Source organism: Hemitrygon akajei, unplaced genomic scaffold (genome assembly GCF_048418815.1).
Source record: "Hemitrygon akajei unplaced genomic scaffold, sHemAka1.3 Scf000052, whole genome shotgun sequence".
Taxonomy (NCBI): Eukaryota; Metazoa; Chordata; class Chondrichthyes; order Myliobatiformes; family Dasyatidae; genus Hemitrygon; species Hemitrygon akajei.
This window is the reverse complement of record NW_027331938.1, coordinates 5,787,649-5,804,366: the sequence shown is the minus strand read 5'-3', so window position 1 is coordinate 5,804,366 and position 16,718 is coordinate 5,787,649. Positions and strand designations below refer to the sequence as shown.

The following is a 16,718-nucleotide window of genomic DNA, read 5'->3' as shown; positions in this document are numbered from 1 at the left end:
TTTATCGCCGAAGCCCCGTCGAGCCAAAGCCTTCCTACTCTGTCTCCCGCTCCTCTGACGCTCGCTCTGTAAATCTGTCTTCCTTTTAAACTCTTCTCGCTCTTCTCACTGGCCGACTTGCGCAGTCGTGCTGAAGAAAAAAATCAGTAATTGTGTTACTGATAAACACTGGGGATTTGTACCGTCTCCTGTCTCTCTGTGTCCTTCACCCTCACTCTCTCTCATCTCCAGGCTGGAGAATGTCGGTATCACAGATTCTGGTGCCGAGGATCTCGTCTCCGCTCTCAGTACAAACCCATCACTGACGGAGCTGGACCTGAGTTATAATGAACTGGAGGATTCAGGAGTGAAACTGGTGTCTGCGGCTCTGAGGAACCCGGAGTGTAAAATACAGAAACTGTGGTAAGTACCAGACTGTGGGAGATTGTTTTTACAGTCACTGGGTGTCTGACACAGAACATTAATGTGATCAGTAATTGTGTTACTGATAAACACTGGGAATTTGTACCGTCTCCTGTCTCTCTGTGTCCTTCACCCTCACTCTCTCTCATCTCCAGGCTGAGGGGTGTCGGTCTCACAGATTCTGGTGCCGAGGATCTCGTCTCCGCTCTCAGTACAAAATCATCACTGACGGAGCTGGACCTGAGTGATAATAAACTGGGAGATTCAGGAGTGAAACTGGTGTCTGCGGCTCTGAGGAACCCGGAGTGTAAAATACAGAAACTGGGGTAAGTACCAGACTGTGGGAGAATGTGTTTACAGTCACTGGGTGTCTGACACTGAACATTAATGTGATCAGTAATTGTGTTACTGATAAACACTGGGGATTTGTACCGTCTCCTGTCTCTCTGTATCCTTCACCCTCACTCTCTCTCATCTCCAGGCTGAACAGTGTCGGTCTCACAGATTCTGGTGCCGAGGATCTCGTCTCCGCTCTCAGTACAAAACCATCACTGACGGATCTGGACCTGGGATCAAACTCTCTGACAGACGGATCTGTCCCCGCTCTCCGCCACCTCATACTGACACTCCCAAGTCTGGAATGGATCCGGTGAGTGTCTGTGTTAATGTTCAATGTGATAAAATATCAGCGGATCCGCGGGTTTTCTGGTGATATTTGTCTCTGAGTGTTGTTCAAACATTAACCCCGGTCCCCTGTTACTGACACTGTTGTGTAATCTGTTTATTTCATCTTTATTCTCCCATCTGTTTCAGGCTGTGGTACAATCGGTTCAGTCGGACCGGGGAGAAGGAACTGGAGCCACTGCAGGGAGTCAGACCCAGACTGAGAGTGATCGTGTGAACATCTGAATGTGTGAACATCCCCGCCCGCGGGATGGGGACATTTGGCTGACTCCCCGCCCTCCCCTTTAACTCCCGCCCTTACCTTTAACGGCCGCGCGCCCGGGGCTGATTCCCAACGGTTTTAACGGAACCGGCTCGGGCCTCGCGCTGTGTGCGTCGCTCGCAGCGGTCCCGCGGTGACGTGTTTCCGCCTGTTGTCCGGCGGGGCAGCTTCCGCCGGATGTGCGTGTAGGAGACTCCCCACGTGACACCCCGGGGAATTACCCGGACAGGAAGAGCCCGGGGGTCCGGGTCTCACTCTGGGACACCGGTGTCCCGGGGTGGGGGGGATGATCCCGGGGGAGAATCCTTTTGCTCCCTTTGCTGAGGACGGTGCATTCGGCAGCCTGGCCGATATAATGATGTTAAATGGACAAATCCCTCGGCAGTGACCCTGGATCTGCAGCGATCCCGGACACGGCCCTGAAGTGTGATTTTATAATCATCGGTTCCCCGATGCAGAGTGACGGTGAGAAACGGGACTGATTATTCAACCGGTCACTCCTTGTCTCCGGTCGGTTAATTGTGTGTGACTGTGAGCAGATTGTTTATTCCCGCCCGTCAGCAGCTCACACATTGTTTCATTTATATTTCTCATAAAAAATCAATAAACCACTGTATCTTCCTGACTTGTGTCGGACTCGAGTTTTATTTGAGGTTTCTGTTGCCCTCCACACCCTGTGCACTGCAACAGTGGGTCGGAGCTCCTCACACTGACACAGTAGCGTCTCAGCTCCAGGCTGAGGGAGGTCGGACAAGCAGAGACTAGGAGCCCAGGATCTCATCTCCACCAGATAGATAGATAGATACTTTATTCATCCCCATGGGGAAATTTAACATTTTTTCCAATGTCCCATACACTTATTGTAGCAAAACTAATTACATAAAAATAATTAACAGTAAACATATGATATGCATCTAAAATCACCCTCTCAAAAAGCATTAATAAATAGCTTTTAAAAAGTTCTTAAGTAGTTTACTTAATACATTGAGTCCTAATCCCGGCACTTTAACATATCCTACTCCTGGCGGTTGAATTGTAAAGCCGAATGGCATTGGGGAGTATTGATCTCTTCATCCTGTCTGAGGAGCATTGCATGGATAGCAACCTGTCGCTGAAACTGCTTCTCTGTCTCTGGATGGTGCTATGCAGAGGATGTTCAGGGTTTTCCATGATTGACCGTAGCCTACTCAGCGCCCTTCGCTCTGCTACCGATGTGATACTTTCCGGTTCTGTGCCCACGACAGAGCTCGCCTTCCTTACCAGCTTATTAAGACGTGAGGCGACCCTCTTCTTAATGCTGCCTCCCCAACACGCCACCACAAAGAAGAGGGCGCTCTCCACAGCTGACCTATAGAACATCTTCAGCATCTCACTACAAACATTGAATGACGCCAACCTTCTAAGGAAGTACAGTCGACTCTGTGCCCTCCTGCACAAGGCATCTGTGTTGGCAGTCCAGTCTAGCTTCTCGTCTAACTGCACTCCCAGATACTTGTAGGTCTTAACCTGCTCCACACATTCTCCATTAATGATCACTGGCTCCATATGAGGCCTAGGTCTCCTAAAGTCACCACCATCTCCTTGGTCTTGGTGATATTGAGACGCAGGTAGTTTGAGTTGCACCATATCACAAAGTCCTGTATCAGTTTCCTATACTCTTCCTCCTGTCCATTCCTGACACCCCACGATGGCCGTGTCATCAGCGAACTTCTGCACATGGCAGGACTCCGAGTTATATTGGAAGTCTGATGTGTGCAGGGTGAACAGGACCGGAGAGAGCACGGTCCCCTGTGGCGCTCCTGTGCTGCTGACCACCGTGTCAGACCTACAGTCTCCCAACCGCACATACTGAGGTCTATCTGTCAAGTAGTCCATGTTAATGGGTTTCACGGCCTAACATCAGACCTCCCCGCTCCGGACCTGCTTCAATACTCACCGAAAGGAAAATCTTGGTGTAGCCCCGCAGAGAATGATCCGTCCCCGGCTCCCCGCCCCAAGGGGCGAGGGTGAGGACCCCCTCCCGATCCCGCTTCAACAAAGAACGAAAAACACCGCCCTTCCCGGACTGAGCATGCGCGATGTCGTCAGCGCGTCATCGGGTAAGTGGGTGGGGCCTCGGAACGAAGCTGCAGATCCATGGCTGCCCTGTGCTTTCAACCCCAGTGTTACCCCCCCGCCATCCCCAACTCAATTTGACAGAATTAGAGAAAATGTATCAATTTTGATTCCTTTCAATGAGGCTGGTGACATGACTTCTATTATTCTTTATGTAAATAAGTGCCATTGGGCATCACCCCTGAATGGACTTGTTCCACCATCCACGTGTTAAGACTCTTCCATCTGAGTAGCTCACCCACCTCTTCCATTGTCAAACACATCACCCTGAAAGTCTTCTGTATACAAAGGAATCAATGTTCCACTCTACGAAACTAGTCCTTGGAAAGTAACAGTTGGTCCAGATGTGATCTGATTCAAACAGATTATCATTTTGTTTGCTCAATCCTCTTAACCTCTGTTACTGAAATCTAACTTGCTTACTCTGTTTCATAGTTTTAACAAAGGACATGGACATTAACTCCAATTCTCCTTGCAACACGGAAAATGCTGGAGGAATTCAGTGGGTCAATTAACATCATAGAGGGAAACAGACAGTCGATGCTTCAGGTCGAGACCCTTCAGCCTTTAAATTTCTGCAGCACTAAGGATGCTTTACAGAATACCTTTCTAGGCAAAATTAATGTTTATCTGGATAGTCAGCTTACCCTGTGATTTCCTCATCTCCTTTGTAGCTAAAGCACGACTCCCATGCTGAATGCTGCTTACATCAGTGGTCACATTGTTAACCCTCAGCTCTTGCCCCAGCGACTTCCGACCATAAGCGTTTTCACCAAGTCCTCCATTGACATCGTCTCTGCCTGTAAAGAAAATCACATTGCTCAGATAAGAAAAAAAAGCAGCAACCTTCTTTCTACTGATTCTTGCCATTAGAATTATAGTTGTGCCAAATTGAGACGTACAATACAGCACTCGAAAATTATTCAATTGAACATTAACCTTATGGCTTGTAAATCAATCCCACTACCAGATTTTTAATTCTTCTTTCAGGCCTTCAAGCAAATACTGTTACCTCTTGAATTGAAAGTATTGGAACATAGATCAATACAGCACAGTACAGGCCGCAATGTTATGCAATCCTTTTAACCCAATCCAAGATCAATCTAACCCTTCTTTCTCACATAGCAATCCAGTTTTCTTTTATCCATGTGCCTATGCACATGAATGTCTTAAATGTCCTGAATGTATCAGCCTCCATCATCATCCTCAGCAGTGTGTTCTGTGCACTGAGCACCGTGTTAAATTAAAAAAGGCGCTGGCTGTCCACTATCTATGCCCTTTATCTTACACACCTATCAAATTGCATTTCATCCTCCTTCGCCCCATACAGAAAAGCCTTAGCTCACCAAACCTTTCCTCATTAGACATGCTCCAATCCAGGCAGCATCCTGGTAAATCTCCTCTGCATCCTCCCTTAAGGCTTCCACATCCTTCTAATAATAAGGTGACGGGTCTGAACACAAGACTCCAAGTGAAGTCTAAATAGTTTTACAGAGCTGCAGCGTCACGGCTCTTGAACTCAAATCACCCGGCTGATGAAGGCCAACACACCATATGCCTCCTTATTAACCTCATCAACTTGTGTGGCAACTTGAAGGGATCTATAGATGCGGACCACAAGATCCTTCTTTCCTCTACGCTGTCAAGAATCCTGGTAATACAAATTCAACTTTGTATCACTTCACACTTGGCAAGGATGAATTCCAGCTTCAATTCCACCTGCCATCTCTCAGCCCATCTGTACATCCTATCAGTGCCCATTGTACTTTATGACGAGCTTCTACACCATCTACAACATTATCAACCCTTGTTATCAAACTTACTAACCCACCCTTCAACTTTGACATCCAAGTTATTTATAAAGATTACAAAAGAGCTGGGGTCCCAGAATAGATCCCTGTGGAAGGCCTCTAGTCACAGACCTCCAGGCAGAATACACTCCGTGTATTACCATCCTCTGTCTTCCATGGGCAAGCTAATTCTGCATACATGCAAAGCTTCCCTGGATCCCATGCCTACTGATTTTCTGACCTAACATTGGAAAGCTTATTGAATGCCTTACTGAAATCCATATGCACAATTACTGCCCCATCTTCAGTTTGTAACTTCCACAAAGCAGTAAATCAAGCTCGTGATTTCCAACCTGCTTCACTCAAAACTATGCTGATTATCCCTAATCAGCCTGTCCTCCTCCAAATGCTCACAAATCCTGTCTCTAAGTATCCTCCCCCCATTAGTTTGCCCAGTACTGACGCAAGGCTCACTGGTCTGCAATTCCCAGGGTAATCCTTATTACCTTTCCTGAAGTAAAGGAAACATTTGCCACCCTCTGGTACAACTTCTAGTACTACGCCAGTGGCCGAGGATGCAAAGATCACTGCCAGTGATATGAATCTCCTCTTTCACTCCCATAGTAACTTGTGGTACAATCTATCCAGCCCCAGAGACTTACCTACCCTGATATATTTTTTTTTAAAAAGTTCCAAGACATCTTCTTTCTTAACCTTCATATGTTCCAGCACATTGAACTGTTCCTCACTGACTTCACATTTATCAAGATTCCCCTCACTGAAGCAAAATACTTAATGACCTCCGCCAACTCCTCTGACTCCAGGCATGTTTCTTCGCTCTTCCCTGATCAGTCCTGCCGTCACTCTAGCCATCCTCTTTTTCATATACTTGTAAAACATGGGGTTTTACCATAAGACACGGGTGTAGAATTAAGCTATATGGCCCATCGAGCCTGCTCCGCCATTCAATCCTGGCTGATCCTTTTATTTCTCCCCTACTCCGCCCCACTCCCCAGCCTTCTCCCCATAACCTTTGATGCCTTGTACACCCAACAACCTGGCCTCCACAGCTGCTTGTGGTAATAAGTTCCACAAATTCACCACCCTCTGGCTAAAGAAATTTCTCTGAATCTCGGTTTTAAATGGATCCCCAGCTATCTTGAGGCTGCGTCCTCTTGTCCTTGACTCCATCATTGTAAACATCCTTTCCACATCTACTCTGTCAAGGTCTTTCAACATTCAATGAGATCTCCCCCCCCCCCACCCTTCTAAATTCCAGCAAGTACAGACCCAGAGCCATCAAACGTTCCTTGTACAATAACCCCTTCATTCCTGGAATCACCTTTGTGAAACTCCTCTGAACCTCTCTAATGCCAGTACATCTTTTCTTAAATGAGCCCAGAACTGTTCATATTACTCAAGATGAGGCCTCACCAGTGCCTTATAAAGCTTCAGCATCACATCCCTGCTCTTGTTCTAGACCTATTGAAATGAATGCTAACATTGCATTTGCCTTTCTCACCACCGACTACCTGCAAGTTAACCTTTAGGGTGCTCTGTACAAGGACTCCCAAATCCCTTTGCATCTCTGATGGTTGGATTTTCTCCCCATTTAGAAAACACCTGTCCATTTATTTCCTCTACCAAAGTGCATGACCAGGTGCAACCCGTCACTTTTGTACAGGTCATACATCCCCCAGAATAGATCCCAATGATCCAAGAATCTTAACCCTGCCCCCTGAACCAGCTTCTCAGCCATGAATTTATCTGGCAAATCATCCAGTTTCTATGCTCGCTGGCACGTGGCACAGGCAGCAATTCAGAAGTTATTACCCTGGAAGTCCTGCCTCTCAGCTTTTCACCTAGCTCTCTAAATTCTCTTTTCAGGACCTCTTTGCTTTTCCTTCCTACGTCATTGGTACCTATAAATACCGAGACATCTGGCTGCTCTCCCTCCCTTTCCAAATGACGCAAATGTGAGTCATCCCTGACTCTGGCACCTGGGAGGCAATGTACCATTACGGTGTCCTGTTCACGCTCAGAGAATCTCTTGCCTATTCTCCTGACTACTGACACTCTCCCACGTCACCACCACTCCTCTCTTCTCCCTCTTTCCCTTCTGCACCACAGATCTATGCTCAGTGCTAGCAGTCTGGTTTCTGTGGCATTCCCCTTGGAGATCATACCCCACAACAGTTTCCAAAGTGTGTTACTCATTGAGAGGAATGGCCACAGGGGTGCTCGGCGCTAACTGCCTATTCACTTTTCCATTTCTCCTGATAGTCACCCAACTACTTGCCTTCTGCAACTTTGGAATGACTACTTCCCTGCAAATCTGATCGATTATCTTCTCACTCTCCCATACAAGCAAGTCATCCAGCTGCTGTTCCAGATCCCTAGCATGGTCTTCAAGGAGCTGCAGCTGGATGCACTTCATGCAGAAGTAGCTCCTTGGGAGATCGAGTCTCTCAGGACTCCAACACCTAACAGGAACACACAACAGCCATTTACTACACTATGTACAGTGAGGGGAAAAAAGGGAACCTTAACAGAAGCTTACCCAGAGCCAACGCCTCTTTCGAGCTGAAGTCTTTCCTTAATCCTAAGCCTTCAAGTCCCCTCCTAGCACTGTTAAATCACTTCTTGAGCTCCTTCTTAGCTACCTTAGCTGATCTTTGTTTTCTAAACCTCAAGTACTCTTCCTTCTTCCTTGACTAAATGCTCCATTTCTCTTGTCAACCATGATTCTTTCATCTTATCATCCTTTACCTGCCTCATAAGGACAAACCTATCTAGAACCCTATGCAAGTGCTCTCTAAAAAATATTCAGATTTTCAATATACATTTGGTTGAGAACATCTGTTCTCAATTTATGCTCTCAAGTACCTGCTTAATACCATTGTAATCAACCCTCCCCCATGAAATACTTTCCCATACTGTCTGCTCCTATTCTTGTCCAAGGCCAGCTAAAGGTCATAGAGCTGTGATCACTCCTGAAGTCCTCACCCATCAAGAGAGTCGTCACCTGACCAGGTTCACTGCCTAGTCTAGATCCAGTATGGCCTCTCCTCTAGTTGGCCTGTCCACATATCACAACACTTTCCTGGGCATACCCAACAAATTCTGCCCCTCCTACATCTCTTACAACAGAAGTGCCAATCAAAATGGGGGAATCTGATTTCTCCCACGACTTTTCCCTGTTAATTTTATATCTTTCTAAAATTTGCCTACCAACCTGCTCCTTAGTGTCTACTGGGGGACCTATGGAATACTTGCAAAATTGGAGAAAGGCTAACTTTGAGGAGATGCGCAGGGATTTAGAGAGAGTGCATTGGGTCAAGTTGTTTTATGGGAAGGATGTAATAGAGAAATGGAGGTCATTTAAGGGTGAAATTCTGAGGGTACAGAATCTTTATGTTCCTGTTCGGTTGAAAGGTAAGGTTAAAGGTTTGAAAGCGCCATGGTTTTCAAGGGATATTAGAAACTTGGTTCGAAAAAAGAGGGATGTCTACAATAGATATAGGCAGCATGGAGCAAAGGAATTGCTCGAGGAATATAAAGAATGTAAAAGGAAACTTAAGAAAGAGATTAGAAAAGCTAAAAGAAGTTACGAGTTTGGTTTGGCAAATAAGGTGGAAGTAAATCCAAAAGGCTTCTACAGTTATATTAAAAGCAAGAGGATAGTGAGGAATAAAATTGGTCCCTTAGAGAATCAGGGTGGTCAGCTATGTGTGGAGCCGAGAGAGATGGGAGAGATTTTGAACGATTTCTTCTCTTCGGTATTCACTAAGGAGAAGGATATTGAATGGTGTAAGGTGTGGGAAACAGGTAAGGAAGTTATGGAACCTATGACAATTAAAGAGGTGGAAGTACTGGCGCTTTTAAGAAATTTAAAAGTGGATAAATCTCGGGGTCCTGACCGGATATTCCCCAGGACCTTGAGGGAAGTTTGTGTAGAGATAGCAGGAGCTCTGACGGAGATCTTTCAGATGTCATTAGAAACGGGGATTGTGCCGGAGGATTGGCGTATTGCTCATGTGGTTCCATTGTTTAAAAAGGGTTCTAGAAGTAAGCCTGGCAATTATAGACCTGTCAGTTTGACATCAGTGGTGGGTAAATTAATGGAAAGTATTCTTAGAGATAGTATTTATAATTATCTGGATAGACAGGATCTGATTAGGAGTAGCCAGCATGGATTTGTGCGTGGAAGGTCATGTTTGACAAACCTTATTGAATTTTTTGAAGTAGTTACGAGGAATGTTGACGAGGGTAAGGCAGTGGATGTAGTCTATATGGACTTCAGCAAGGCCTTTGACAAAGTTCCACATGGAAGGTTAGTTAAGAAGGTTCAGTCGTTAGGTATTAATGCTGGAGTAATAAAATGGATTCAACAGTGGCTAGATGGGAGATGCCAGAGAGTAGTGGTGAATAATTGTTTATCAGGATGGAGGCCGGTGACTAGCGGGGTGCCTCAGGGATCTGTTTTGGGCCCAATGTTGTTTGTAATATACATAAATGATCTGGATGATGGGGTGGTAAATTGGATTAGTAAGTATGTTGATGATACTAAGGTAGGAGGTGTTGTGGATAATGAGGTGGGTTTTCAAAGCTTGCAGGGAGATTTATGCCGGTTAGAAGAATGGGCTGAACGTTGGCAGATGGAGTTTAATGCTGAGAAGTGTGAGGTTCTACATTTTGACAGGAATAATCCAAATAGAACATACAGGGTAAATGGTAGGGCATTGAGGAATGCAGTGGAACAGAGAGATCTAGGAATAACAGTGCATAGTTCCCTGAAAGTGGAGTCTCATGTAGATAGGGTGGTGAAGAAGGCTTTTGGAACGCTGGCCTTTATAAATCAGAGCATTGAGTACAGAAGTTGGGATGTAATGTTAAAATTGTACAAGGCATTGGTAAGGCCAAATTTGGAATATTGTGTACAGTTCTGGTCACCGAATTATAGGAATGATATCAATAAATTAGAGAGAGTGCAGAGACGATTTACTAGGATGTTACCTGGGTTTCAGCACTTAAGTTACAGAGAAAGGTTGAACAAGTTAGGTCTCTATTCATTGGAGCGTAGAAGGTTGAGGGGGGATTTGATCGAGGTATTTAAAATGTTGAGAGGGATAGATAGAGTTGACGTGAATAGACTGTTCCCATTGAGAGTAGGGGAGATTCAAACGAGAGGACATGATTTGAGAGTTAGGGGGCAAAAGTTTAAGGGAAACACGAGGGGGTATTTCTTTACTCAGAGAGTGATAGCTGTGTGGAATGAGCTTCCTGTAGAAGTAGTAGAGGCCAGTTCAGTTGTGTCGTTTAAGGTAAAATTGGATAGGTATATGGACAGGAAAGGAGTGGAGGGTTATGGGCTGAGTGCGGGTAGGTGGGACTAGGTGAGATTAAGAGTTCGGCACGGACTAGGAGGGCCGGAATGGCCTGTTTCCGTGCTGTGATTGTTATATTATATGGATGATTGCTCCATTCCTGGTTCTGTTACCCACACAGACTCTGTAGATGATGCCTCGTGTCACTTTCCCTTTATGTAGCTATGATATTTTCCCTCATTAGAAGTGTTGTCCCCAACTTCAATTCCCTCCCTCCCTGTCCTTTTTGACCCCAGAAAACACTCAGAAAAAGTGTTCTGAGAGGTTGGTGACCAAACATACCAATCGCTGCCTGAGCAGTGACTTAGACCCATTCTAATTTACCTTTCACCACCACAGGTCCATAGCAGAAGCCATTTCATTAGCTCTTCACTTACTACAGTTTTGCATTCAATACTATTAACCCCTCAAAACAAATCAATTTGCTTCAAGACCTAGGCCTCAACACCTACTTGTGCAACTGTTTATTATTTACTGTAATGCCAGTACTGTTTTTGTGCACTTTATGCAGTCCAGTGTAGGTCTGTAGTCTAGTATAGCTTTCTCTGTGTTTTTTTTTATTTACGTAGTTCAGTCTAGTTTTTTGTACTGTGTCATGTAAACCATGGTCCTGAAAAACGTTGTCTCATTTTTACTATGCACTGTACCAGCAGTTATGGTTGAAATGACAATAAAAGTTGACTTGACTTGAATCGAATCCTCAATTTCCTCACTTGCAGACCCTAGTCAGTTCAGATTGGCAACATCTCCTCCACAATCACCATCAACACTGGTGCACCTCAAGGCTGTATGATTAGTTCCCTGCCCTACTCACTTTATACTGGGAGACCAAGCAAAGCTTCAATGCCAGATTTAAGTTTGCTGATGACACCACTGTCCTTGGGCAAAGCAGCATATCGGAGGGAGATTAGACACAGCTGACTGGTGCCCACAACAACAACTCTCATTCAACGTCAGCAAGACCAGGGAGCTGAGGAAACCGATGTCCAAGAGCCTGTCCTCATTGGAGGATCAGAGGTGAAGAGGGTCAGCAACTTCAAATTCCTTAGTGTTATCATTTCAGAGGATCTGTTTTGGGTCCAGCATAGCATGCAGTGCCATTACAAAGTACAAAGAAATGCCTCAACTTCCTTAGAAGTTTGCAAAGATTTGGTATCTAAAACTTTGAAAAACTCCAATAGATGTGAGGTGAAGAGTATATTGACTGGTTGCATCAAGACCTAGAATGGAAACACCAATGTACAGAAAAAGCCTACCGGAAGTAGTGGATACCTTGAACCTGCCTGTCCAGGTAGACCCATTGTCTCAGATTGCTCCTGCCCCACAGAACTCATTTCTGCATACCTTGATACCTTGAACCTGCCTGTCCAGGTGGACCCATTGTCTCAGGTTGCTCCTGCCCCACCCAACTCATTTCTGCATACCTTGATACCTTGAACCTGCCTGTCCAGGTAGACCCAATGTCTCAGATTGCTCCTGCCCCACCGAGCATGCGCGTCACCAGGTAAGTGGGCAGATATATATCCACCCAACTCGTTTCTGCATACCTTGATACCGTCTTATCCCCCCCCCCCCCCTTGTTCAATCCCTTCCCACCTATGTCCGTGACACTTCTCACGCTTTGAATTTTTTCAATGGTTTTAAGTTCCCTCGCCCCCACCGCCTTATTTTCTCCATGGACGTCCAGTCCCTATATACCTCCACCCCCGACCAGGAAGGTCTCAAAGCTCTCCGCTTCTTTTTGGATTCCAGTCCTAAACAATTCCCCTCTACAACCACTCTCCTCCGTCTAGCGGAATTAGTTCTTACTCTCAATAATTTATCCTTTGTCTCCTCCCACTTCCTCCAAACCAAGGGGGTAGCCATGGGCACCCGCATGGGTCCCAGTTATGCCTGCCTTTTTGTTGGTTATGTGGAACAGTCCATGTTCCAAGTCTATACGGGTATCCATCCCCCTCTTTTCCTTCGCTACTTTGACGACTGCATTGGGTCTGCCTCCTGCACGCATGCTGAGCTCATTGACTTCATTAACTTTCACCCTGCCCTCAAATTTACCTGGTCCATTTCTGACACCTCCCTCCCCTTTCTTGATCTTTCTGTCTCCATCTCTGGAGACGGCTTATCTAATGATATCTACTATAAGCCGACAGACTCTCACAGCTACCTGGACTATTATTCTTCCCACCCTGTCTCTTGCAAAAATGCTGTCCCCTTCTCACAATTCCTCCGTCTCCACCGCATCTGCTCTCAGGATGAGGCTTTTCATTCCAGGACGAAAGAGATGTCTTCCTTTTTTAAACAAAGGGGCTCTGACGGTGGTGTCGGAAAAGAGGATGCTGTCCAAGTTGCATGCCATCTTGGACAATGACTCCCATCCACTCCATAATGTACAGGATTACATTCAGCCAGAGATTTTACACCATATTCCAGGTACAATCACAACAAAACACAAATAATTGTCACTCTGCCCCGACCCTCCGGCAGTTTGTCCTTTGGTCTGTATAACCCGTGTTAGTGTGGGGATCGGGATTTTACACTATATTCCAGGTACAATCCCAACAAAACACAAATAATTGTCACTCTGCCCCGACCCTCCGGCAGTTTGTCCTTTGGTCTGTATAACCCGTGTTAGTGTGGGATCGGGATTTTACACCATATTCCAGGTACAATCACAACAAAGCACAAATAATTGTCACCCTGCCCGACCCTCCGGCAGTTTGTCCTTTGGTCTGTGTAACCCGTGTTAGTGTGGGGATCGGGATTTTACACCATATTCCAGGTACAATCTCAACAAAACACAAATAATTGTCAGTCTGCCCGACCCTCCGGCAGTTTGTCCTTTGGTCTGTATAACCCGTGTTAGTGTGGGGATCGGGATTTTACACTATATTCCAGGTACAATCCCAACAAAACACAAATAATTGTCACTCTGCCCCGACCCTCCGGCAGTTTGTCCTTTGGTCTGTATAACCCGTGTTAGTGTGGGGATCGGGATTTTACACCATATTCCAGGTACAATCACAACAAAGCACAAATAATTGTCACTCTGCCCGGACCCTCCGGCAGTTTGTCCTTTGGTCTGTATAACCCGTGTTAGTGTGGGGATCGGGATTTTACACCATATTCCAGGTACAATCCCAACAAAACACAAATAATTGTCACTCTGCCCGACCCTCCGGCAGTTTGTCCTTTGGTCTGTATAACCCGTGTTAGTGTGGGGATCGGGATTTTACACCATATTCCAGGTACATTCCCAACAAAGCACAAATAATTGTCACTCTGTCCCGACCCTCCGGCAGTTTGTCCTTTGGTCTGTATAACCCGTGTTAGTGTGGGGATCGGGATTTTACACCATATTCCAGGTACAATCCCAACAAAGCACAAATAATTGTCACTCTGCCCCGACCCTCCGGCAGTTTGTCCTTTGGTCTGTATAACCCGTGTTAGTGTGGGGATCGGGATTTTACACCATATTCCAGGTACAATCCCAACAAAACACAAATAATTGTCACTCTGCCCGACCTCCGGCAGTTTGTCCTTTGTTCTGTATAACCCGTGTTAGTGTGGGGATCGGGATTTTACACCATATTCCAGGTACAATCCCAACAAAACACAAATAATTGTCACCCTGCCCCGACCCTCCGGCAGTTTGTCCTTTGGTCTGTATAAACCGTGTTAGTGTGGGGATCGGGATTTTACACCATATTCCAGGTACAATCCCAACAAAGCACAAATAATTGTCACTCTGCCCGGACCATCGGCCCCGCTTGCAGGGCAACAGTCTGCCGGTGTTTGCCCCCCAATGTGGTGAATCCCTCCGCTCGACACCACCGTGGGCTCAGACATTTCCACAGATGAGCCCCTCCTGTCCCCCCCGGGACAAACATCCTGTCCGCCCCCCTCTCTCACCATCTTCACCCTCTCAATAAAATCCCCCCTCCCCGGGGAGCCGGCATCACACCGACGGGCCGAGCGGTCTCCTCCTACCTCCCGGCGATACATCGGACTCCGGCCGCGGGAGACGCTTCACAAACGCCCCAACTTCCCTCGGAGGGAAATGGAAATAAATCAGAAAGCGGACATTTACTTTGAGCTTTTCTCCGAGCGGGAGATGGACTCAGCGGGGGTAACGCCCACTCGGCCTGTCCGCCTCCGCGTCTGGTTGTAACCGGTGATTGACATCGCTTCGCACCAATGGGAGTAGCGCAGCTCCTGAATCCTCTGTTGACAGCGGTGCGGGAGGGGCTGGTCACGTGATTGTTAGCCCAGCCGTTCAACCGATAAAGCTCGAGAGCAGCAGCGCGTGGGTGACGAAGACACCGCGCACGTGAGGGCAGATCCCGGTGTCGGGAGCCCGTGTGTGACGTCATGCGCGTGGGGGGAGGAGCTGTGTGACGTCACCTGTGGGAGAGCGCTGGCATTTAATGGACCTTTCAGTGGGACAACAACATGAATCACGGGTTTCATCACTGAATCCAGTGTTGTGGGATGTAAAGTCCCCTGTTATGTGTCCGGCTGTGCCGTGTTGTTGGTGGAGTGGGCAGCGTGGTGTTTGTCTCGATTCGGGTCACAACACCAGAATTGCCAGCGGGGTCCACACACAGTGTATTAGTCAACAGAAAACCTCTCGTCCCTGCAGTCTTTGTCTCCTGGTAAACTCAACACCCTGACAGTGTGGACCATAGATACCCCTTCCTCTCAGAGTCAGGAGATCATTCAGACAGCTGATCGCTGAGAGGCATTATATTTATTGGTCATTAAAGTTCACCCAGATTCGTTTGGACGGATTTGATGTGGAGTTCGGGGTGTCACAGTGAAAGGGCCGGACAGCCGATCTCTCTCCGTTGTCCAAACATCCTTCCAGGTGAGGCGACACTTCACCTGTGAATCTTCCGAGGTCGCCTGTTGTGTCCGCTGCTCCCGATGCTGCCGCCTCGACACTGGTGACACTGGCTCCTCCGCAGTTATGTGGGGTAGTGTTGTTTTTTTTTTGCGGGGGGCATCAATATTATAGTTCTCTTTTGTCTGGAGGGGTGGGTTTGGGGGTTGATGATCAGGATGACGTTCTGTTTTATGCGGGGGGTGGGGTGGGAGTTTGATTTTTCTCCCTGAGCAACTTTCATGCTCTTTCTTTGTTTCGTGGTTCTCCGGAGAAGAACAAAAAAACTCAGAGTTGTTTATGGATACCTGCTTTATAATAAATTAAACTTTGAACTATCCGCTCCGAGCGGGAGTTCCCGGTGTCCAAACATTTTCATTCCGATTCCCATTCTAGTTCCGACGTGTCAACCCATCGCCCCCTCTTGTGCCAAGATGAAGCTACCTTCAGGGTCCAGGATCAGCACCTCATATTCCGTGTATGTACCCCCACCCCCACAACCTGATGGCATGAATATCGATTTCTCCTTCCGCTGAACAAATTTCCCTCACACCCCTCCCTCCCACTCCCTCTCTTCCTCTCTGACTTTTCACGTCCTCTCACCTGCGTATCACTTCTCTCTGGGTCCACTGCTCCATATCTTTCTCCTATTCTCCACTCCCCTCTCCTATTATACTCTATTTTCTTCTGGTCTTGAGCTTTCCCACCAACCTGGCTTCACTTATCACCTTCCAGCGAGACATTTCCTCACCCGCCCCGATTTTATTCAGATATTTCTCCCATCCCATCTCAGTCCTGAAGGAGGGTTCAACTGAAACTCTTTTCGATAGATGCTGCCCGGCCTGCTGAGTTCTGCCAGCATTTTGTTTGTGTTGCTCTGAATTTCCAGCATCTGCAGAGTTTGTGGTGTTTGAGATTTGCCTCTCCGTTGTCCCTCCCGCCTCCAGCCACTAGTGGCGCTGCATGGACCTCCAGAGACTGGTGGCGCTGCATGGACCTCCAGAGACTGGTGGCGCTGCATGGACCTCCAGAGACTGGTGGCGCTGCATGGACCTCCGGCCACAGGTGGCGCTGTGAGGGACCTCCGGCCACAGGTGGCGCTGCGGAGAAACGTCTGCTATACGCATGCGCAGTGCGCTCTGCAGCTGTTGGCGGTTTTCCGATTCGAGCGGGGGTGAGTCGGGGCTGATCCCGAAATT

The 16,718-nt window shown here is 47.1% G+C and overlaps 1 protein-coding gene across 3 annotated transcripts in view; it reads left to right on the top strand.

The window, feature by feature from the left end:
* Nucleotides 1–16,718, top strand: part of LOC140721222 (uncharacterized) — a 188,490-nt gene that overhangs the window by 148,607 nt on the left and 23,165 nt on the right. The window contains exon 1 of one of the 3 annotated variants that reach the window (XM_073036076.1): nt 16,652–16,693. The exons of 1 other annotated variant lie outside the window; for it this stretch is intronic. The gene's annotated coding sequence lies outside the window, so the exon portion shown is untranslated. Of the gene's footprint in view, nt 1–16,651; nt 16,694–16,718 lie in introns of those variants that run through there. One more of the 3 variants, XM_073036077.1, reaches the window with a different exon arrangement.